Source organism: Alosa pseudoharengus, unplaced genomic scaffold (assembly GCF_046254945.1).
Source record: "Alosa pseudoharengus isolate Yale_2024_CS ecotype anadromous, Long Island Sound unplaced genomic scaffold, YU_APseudo_1.1 YU_APseudo_1.1_scf_15, whole genome shotgun sequence".
Lineage (NCBI taxonomy): Eukaryota > Metazoa > Chordata > Actinopteri > Clupeiformes > Clupeidae > Alosa > Alosa pseudoharengus.
Genome location: NW_027468620.1, coordinates 40,471,463 through 40,479,688, shown reverse-complemented (window position 1 = coordinate 40,479,688; position 8,226 = coordinate 40,471,463). Strand labels below are relative to the sequence as shown.

Below are 8,226 nucleotides of genomic sequence, written 5' to 3'. Positions count from 1 at the left end.
AGGGCAGATCGTACCGCTTCGCCACTTTGTCCACCAGGAAGGAGGAGGACCGGACCGTCCTGACGACCACTCCATCCACGGTGATCACGGCCATCGCGGAGGTGGGGCAGCCCGCGTCGCTGAGGTCGGTGTCCGCCAGGGCCAGTCAGACCGTGAGCGGACCTGTGACGGGGGTGCAAATCGTCGCCAAGCTGAGATGCCATAGGTGTCACGCAAGCCAGGAAAACGTGGCCCCCAGGTCGCCCACTCACCGCTGCGACCGCTGCGGTCTCCTCCAGCGTGCAAACTCCTACACCATTTCATATTCTGGAGTGCTGGTCGTGATCGGGGGACACGGGGAGGAGCGCACCATGACCCTGACAAATTCCTCAGTGTTCAATTACGTCAGGGACAACTACCTCACCTGCAGCGCTCACGACGGACGAGCTTTGGAGGACCAGGTGATGTCACTGTCCGAGTTGAACGTGACTGTGAACGAAGGGGGTCTGGTTGTGCGGTTCGGGAAACAAGCAGAAGAAGTCCACGGTGCCGCGAAAGAAACCGAGCCAAGCGATCAGGGGAATGCCCCGGACGCGAGAACGGACTCAAATGTGCCGGAGCAATTGTTGGCCCAGGACGCGGACCCAAATGCGCTGGAGCAATTGATGGCCCAGTCCAAAGACTTTGACTGATGGGTGTTTTTTTTGTCATGCCTATGTGTTTTAGGGGGAAAATCCAAATTTGTTTGAAAATGTTTGAAATGTTTGACTTATGTTGCGAGCGCTTTTGGCATTTCATGTTTTTTGGGACTTAAACTGGTGTTCTTGCCTGTTCATTGCATCAATAAAGTTTCGTGTTTGATTAAGCAATTGTTTTGCGTTTTGACTCAAAGGTGAAAATGGTCACAGTTAGACTAACACATTTTGATGAAGCTTAGCTTTTGGTCTTTGAGTTGTGAAAATTTTAATAGCCTATTGAATGCACAGAATTAATTGAATTTTCTCACATTGCCTAGCGGTAAACCTTGAATTGAATGAAAGAACAATGCAAAAAGGATGCAAATGTGTATAGGTAATGCAAAGTCTCAGTCTAAATTTAGTTTATTTGGCTTGTATTATCATATGTAGACCTTATTTAGTATTAGGTCATCTGTAGTGCCATCATCACATGAATCCCACTGAACTCCTACATAGAAAAACAATGCACAGGCTTGTTGCCATGTCAATCGAGGGCCACAAGCAGGATTCATTTAGCGTAGCCTTAGTAGTCAATATGAACTAATTGATTTTAAAACAATAAAAGCTTCATAGTCTACATGACTACTGTATAGGCCATTATATAATTAATGCTTTTGGGGTTTTGGCTTTTAGTTTATTGACTAAAGGTAGCCGGGCTACAAAGCTGTAGCCTTATTGTTGGCCTATTTTAGAGCGAAGGATGGTTCATTCATAAAGTAGGCCTACAAGACCTCAGGCAGATATCGGTGTGACTTGATGTGGAAGATTTTTTAATTGATTTTACATTTGACTATTCCATGATTTATCTAGCCTACAAGAAAACTGAAAAGCCGTAATAACTAAAAATTGTAGATGCATTTTAGATGCAACACTGTGTGATATATTAAGCTAAGAAGACTTAGGTTAAGCAAAGCTATACTTTGTGTTTCTATAGTTTATGCAATAGTGTTTTTGAGTTTGACTCTCCAGATTAAATAATCTGGTATTTTTATTGTCCAGTTGGTGGCAGCAAAGCTCTTCCGTAGGCTGTTAGCTGTGGGCAAAGTGCGAACATGACAGTGCAGGGATTTGCAATGGTTGGTTATATTTACATAAGTAGCCACTCTAGTCAAACAACATGAATTGATTTTTTATAAAATGAATAGCCTAAAGAGAAACACATTTAGTATATTTGCCATAAACCATGGAGAATAGAAGTCTCATGCAAAATCTGGTGCTTTTATTTAGCTGGTAGCCTAACTGAAATTTTTAGTAATTTTATTTAATCTGTGTGGATGGTACATTTGGTTATCTTTTGAATATTTTGATATCAGGAGCAAATTAAGTTGAAAAAGGTTTAGGGACTTTTATTATGACGAGTAATATGGAATAGTTCGCCTGTAATCACGAGCCATCTTCCTTTTCGGTGATTGCTGGCTGAAGGTAAGACGTGTCTGTAATGTCTCGTGAAAATTAATTGATATGTCGGTATATTTGGTTTTGAGGTAACGTTATTTATAACAGAATAAACTCACGAAAATATTAAAATATGTTTAGCTGATATGCCTCTAGATAGCCACCTTTGTTACATTTGTTAACGTGTTCGTGTCACACTATGAACGATAAACTCAGGCAGGAACGGTAGCGGTTGTGTAAATGTGAATTCGTAAAGTTAATAAATCAAAAATGTTAATCCGATTGAAGCAGGCATTGTCTTGAGAACTGTCCGTTATCTCATGAACAACGTTGTATCAAATACAGTCAAAGGTTATTAGCAGCTAATGTCATTACTGGGACGATGCTTCAGCCATGCTGTAGGCTAGCGTTGTTGGATAGCAATTAACGTCAACCTTGTATTGTTTGAATTCACTTCTGCTTCTTGAATAACCGTGTTAGAAAACGTGTTACATTATTAGTCGGTTGAGTTGGTTTTTGAGTCATCTCAGTTAGGAATGCAAGTTCACGTTGTCTGCTATTGAAAATCAGAGGCAGACTAGCAGTGTTTGCAGCTAAAGGGAGAACATAACGTTAGCGAAGATGAGTTGATATTGGCTCAGCAAGACCGTTTGTGAAGGCAGGCAAGCATGTGTAATTCTTAAGAAATACAGTTATTTAATTAATCGTAAATCTTTAATTAATCTTGATGTAGCCTAGGTTAAATTGGTATGGTTTGGCAGCAAGCATTCAAACGCTAGGGGGGAATGTTTCTGGCGGTAAATATATTGCTATGAGGGTAAGTTATGGCTAAAAGACTCTTGAACTGGCGTATTGCGAAAGGTCACACAAGGCGACAAACAGTTTCGTTGCACGCTACCTGGTCTAAATTATTATTTTCTGGAGGTTATATGTCAAACGGCCTATTGCACAAGAGTATTTTTGAGGGGAAAATTAAATGTATAACGTTTTTATCTCTCACAACCAATGCCATGACTATTATGAGGTGTCTTGTTTGGGTTTAGATCATGGCTTTAGATATGGGACAAGATGTATATTTTGGTGTTAAGTCTTGAATGCAATGCCACACAGTCCTGTATGATTAGTAGTTTGTGTGTATTCAATGAAAATATGCATGTTTTATAATGAAACATATCTGAGTTATGAGGCTGTCAGTAAATTTTGAAGGCATAGTATACAAATTTCCTCCTGGCTCAATACAGAATGGCAGGTCCTGCATGCCTTTTAGGTAGCTAATTTGCTAGTTTTACATCAATTTAACAATTCTGCTAGTTTTCATGTTAACTGAATGTTTCAAGCATGTTTATGTATACATTGGAAGAGTTTATTGGTGGATTTTAAGAATGGTTACAAGCCAAACCACATGTTTGTAAGTTTAAAGTACATATCTGTCATTGTAAATGCTAAGTTTGTAACTTTCATAACCTATATATATATTAAATGTTTTCCAGATTTTGGATTGCTTTTTGACCTATAGTAAAGGTAAGTGCTAAAAGTTTCAGGGCTTTTATGTTGCATACTATCACATAAACAGTACAACTTCTAGGGGAATTTAGAAACCTTTTACGCTGGATTGACAGATACATTAGTTTTATTCCTGTGTCATATGCCTTCTACTTTAGCTCAAGAATGTGCATACCTAACTCTGGTGTAGCTGTAAATGTGTGCAACAGGTTCCATTTCATGCTACTTGTGTGTAGGCTTAATGGTATGTAACAATCCTCCAGATGTCAATTCGTTTTGCAGATTAATAATAGCTATAAAGCGACATATCACCCCTTTTGATGAATGCAGTGTGGGCTACCCTTGCACATGAAATCAGAGAAGCAAAATTGTAGGTTGTGGAGAGATGCTGTAGCACAAATTGATACATTTGGCACTGTTCTGTTTAAGGATGTAAGTGAAATGGTGTTACTAAGCCACCACTATTCAATGTTCATGTTCAGGAACAGCACTATCTTATCAAAACAGTGAGGTGGAACAGGTTGACACCTAAATGTTTTTTTTTTTTTGTTTGTTTGTTTTTAGGTTAGCATTTTGATAAATGTTAGATATGAAATATTGTACATTGAGATAGCAAAATCTAGAGTACTTCTACTGAAACTACTTTTGAATGCACTTGGTTTAAATTAAGTAGAAGAAGAAGACTATGTCTTAAGTTGAGAATTTAGAGTCCTTATGATGTAAATATGTACATTGTTATTGCCTGTTCAACCAGGCTTGTGCAAAATTCAGAATTGAATTGAGAATGACTCCTAAATTCCAATTCAATTCTTGAATTTGAATTGAACTTGAATTGAGGTCAAAAACAGGATGTAGAATTACAATTCGAATTTGAATTAAAGGAAGTAGAATTGAAATTCAAATAAATTAATATGCATAATTTAAGGTTTAACAATGAAGTTTCACAATATATGTCAGATATGATCGCAACAAACACACAACTTATAATTGAAAACAGTAACCAATTACATTTCCAAACTAACCTTCCCAAAACTGAATGTATGTGAGATTCAATACATTTGTCCTGTTGTGTGTTGCCATGAATTGAATTCCACTTCCTGTCATTCCAATTCAAATTCAACATCCTGTGGGGTGGGGCCAATTCGATTCAAATTCTAATTCATTAATTGAATGTAGGCCAATTCTAAAATTTGGAATTGTGCACAAGCCTGCGTTCAACAGAACTGATGAAAATATTTCAGTGTAACTGTATGAGATTTCTGATGTGTTTTCTGTGTGTTTTTCAGATGGCGCCTCCTAACAAGCGGTCCAAGGCGGCCAAGAAGAGACAGGCTGACTTGAGGTCTACTGAGGTCAGGCTGTTGAGCTTAACTATCTGTCCTGATGTATTATGATTGTGTTTAATAGGAAACATGTAATGTTGAGCACATTTTATGTTTCTCCCAATTCTTATTTACAGTAGTTTGTATGTTTACTTGAAATGCCGCTTACATTTTGAATGTATTTGATTTTAATGAAGGATGTGCTGCATGTCTAATTTAAAGGAGAAATCCAGCGAGTTCTTATATAGATCTATGTTTCTCAAGGTGACCAAGTATTGTCGGTACAAAAAATGAAAACGTTTGTTTTTACCGGTAGCTGCTGGTTGTAGCAACTCGAGCTAGGAAAAACTGATTGTTTTGATTTTGGTTCATGCCAACAGTACTCGGTGACCCATGAGAAACGGAGATCTATATGAAAACTCGCCATATTTCCTTTTAAGAAGTTGCTGAATATTTATGATCTAAATATATATACATTACTGTTCTGAAAGTATGTGTATATTAGTTGCTTTAATGATGAAATTATTAAAGAAGTATGATATGTTAGACTTGGTAACCTTATGATGGGTTTTCTGTGTTACAGGTGCCGAGCAAGAGGTCCCCGGTGGTGCAGGTTGACTTGGTCTCCTGTGACGAGGTTGGGCGTCCTCGTAAAAAAGCCCACACACAGTCTTCGGACGCTATACAGTCTTCGGACTGCCAGTTACAATGCCAGTTACAATGCCAGTTACAGTCTTCGGACGCAATACAAGCAAACTCTACCAACTCTCAAACAAACTCTACCAACTCTCTGAATATGTGCCATGACTCTGTTGTAGACTCATTGTCAAGTAATGTGAAAGAAAATAATGCTACTGATTGTTGTTCTTTGAATGAATCTGTTGACTTCCCAGAGAGATCTGTGCTGATGGGGTCCTTTCATCAAGGCGATTCACGGTTTGGAAATGTGCGCAACAAGCAGTGTGGTGCCATCAGTTTGACTGCTGTTTTGAAGTCCAAGATGAAGAACGTGTGGAGTTGGGAAACTCGAGATCTTGATGATGTTTTGATTAAGGGAACTGTTCTTTACAGGTCAATGAGTGCACAGGGTAAAATAAGAGACCAAGGAAGGGGTTACATTGCTGTGTCTGAATTGCCTAGACAATATGAAGTGTGGAATTGTGATTTCTCAATAAACTTTGCTGATTCTTACACTGGATTTATTCAGGTTGATGACTATGACAATGCTTTACGTGATGTTGCCATGCCTTTTGATGTAGCACTGCAGCGGGCGCTGTTTAGCAATGATGCTTGTTTGCTAACCATTTGTGCTAACACATGTGCTGTAGTGAATGCAGGAGCAAGGTTTGCGTTTGTTGATTCACACGCTAACAGATACATCAACCAGAAAGGTGAGAGGACAAGTTGTGTTGCATACTTCAGCTCCATACACTCCCTGGTCACATTTGTTTACGACTTTGCAAGATCTTTTGGCATAAGTACACCAAGGTTTGAGGTAACTGGAGTCACAGTAATAACTGATGCCAATGCCCAGATGGACGATTCATCCAGCTGTTCAACGAGCTCTGCAAGTTGCCGTCCACTATACAGCGATGTGGTGAAGCCTAAAGTGTGTGAACGAGTTGTAAGTGGGTCGTCTACAGTTGCAGCTAATTTCACAAGTGGCACAGAATGTTCACAGACCATACCAGACACAAATGGTTCTAATGTAAACAGTAGACCACTCTACAGTGATGTTTTGAGACGAGTTCCCAGTAAGGGTGTTAAGCGAAACAAAATTGCAACAGACGATGTCATTCTTATTGATGCAGGAACGGACGAACAGTCTTTTCAACCTTTAAAGTGTAATTTGCAGGCAACTGATGTCATTATAAGTGATGTAAGAGTTCCCAAACATGCTTTTAAACCTTTAACTCGTCAGGACCAGGATGCACTGTGCATGCGTTTAGAGCTTCAAAATGGAAATGTTGATGAAGGGCTAATGACAACTGATATTGATGACATGGGATGTCCCTGTAAGATAAAAAGTATAAAACCTGATGGGAATTGCTTTTACCGTAGCCTAGCCTTTAGCATTTGCCACAATGAAGACAAGCATTTGAAAATAAGACGGGCTGTCGTGCAACACCTTCAGAGAAATGGCACCAAATTTGAAACATATCTGAGGGATGAATACACATCTGTGCAGGACTACGTGGCCAAATCAAGGATCTACTACTGTGGTTCATGGGCAAAAGAGATTGATATTTTTGCTGCTGCTGACTTATTGCAAACAATTATATTTACTTTTAATGATGGAAGATGGAATATGCACAAACCTACAGAACTGCATACATCTGGAGAGAAATGCATCTATTTAAATCACACCGGCAATCATTATGAAGTTGTAACATGTGTTCAACACAAAGATGCAGGCAGGCCTTGTGCAGGAACATGTCAGCAAATCAAGATTGATGAATTGAGGTCAACACGAAAAAGAAAGTTGATAGATGAATCAGAAAACGTGAAAGCAAAGAAAGATCGCCAGCGATACCACAATGACAGTGATTACAGAGAAAGAAAACGTGAAAGTCTTAAAGATAAATATCACAAAGATGAGTTTATCAATCAGAATAAGCGTGAGTGTTCTCGTAAGAATTTTTAAAAAAAATACGAAACAGATCCAGGGTTTCAGAAATACAAGTGTGATTATTCCATGAATAAGTACAGAACAAATATTTCCTTTCAAGCAAGCGTACGTGAATATTCTACAAGTAAATATAACACAAACACAACATTTCAGACTCTTGTCCGTGACTATAGTCGGACAAAATACAGGAAAAACATTGCATTCCAGAACAAAATTAAAGAGCATAACAAGAGGAAGTATCAAGAAAATGAAAACATCCGTATAAATAAAATCAAAAGAAGTCGTGAGAGTTATTCAACATGGCAGAAGAAACAGGAAGACATTGATCTAGCTATTGATCATTTTCGTCAGGAGGTCAGCTGTGGTCCTGAATATGTATGCTCAGTATGTCACCGTTTACTCTTCAGGAAGCAAGTGGTTGAGTGTAAAAGACATTGCTATGAAAGCAAAGGAGCAGAAGTGGCTGCATTGGCTAATAGATGCATAACATTGCAATATTTACATGTGTGTGATGTTGAATGTGAGCAGAAATGTAATTTGTCTGATAGTCCATCAAGCAAGTTATGGATTTGCCATACATGTCATCGTAAAATAGTTGGAGGAAAACTTCCCGAAGAGAGTGTTACCAACAACATGCATTTGGATGATATTCCAGCTGAAC

At 38.8% G+C, this 8,226-nt stretch overlaps 1 long non-coding RNA gene across 1 annotated transcript; it reads left to right on the top strand.

Moving 5' to 3' along the window:
* Positions 1-2,119: 2,119 nt before the first annotated feature.
* Positions 2,120-6,127, top strand: LOC143123915 (uncharacterized). Its single transcript, XR_012986955.1, has 4 exons — positions 2,120-2,138; positions 3,602-3,632; positions 4,901-4,966; positions 5,520-6,127. It is a non-coding gene; the product is annotated as an uncharacterized LOC143123915 (long non-coding RNA).
* The last annotated feature ends 2,099 nt before the right edge of the window (positions 6,128-8,226 follow it).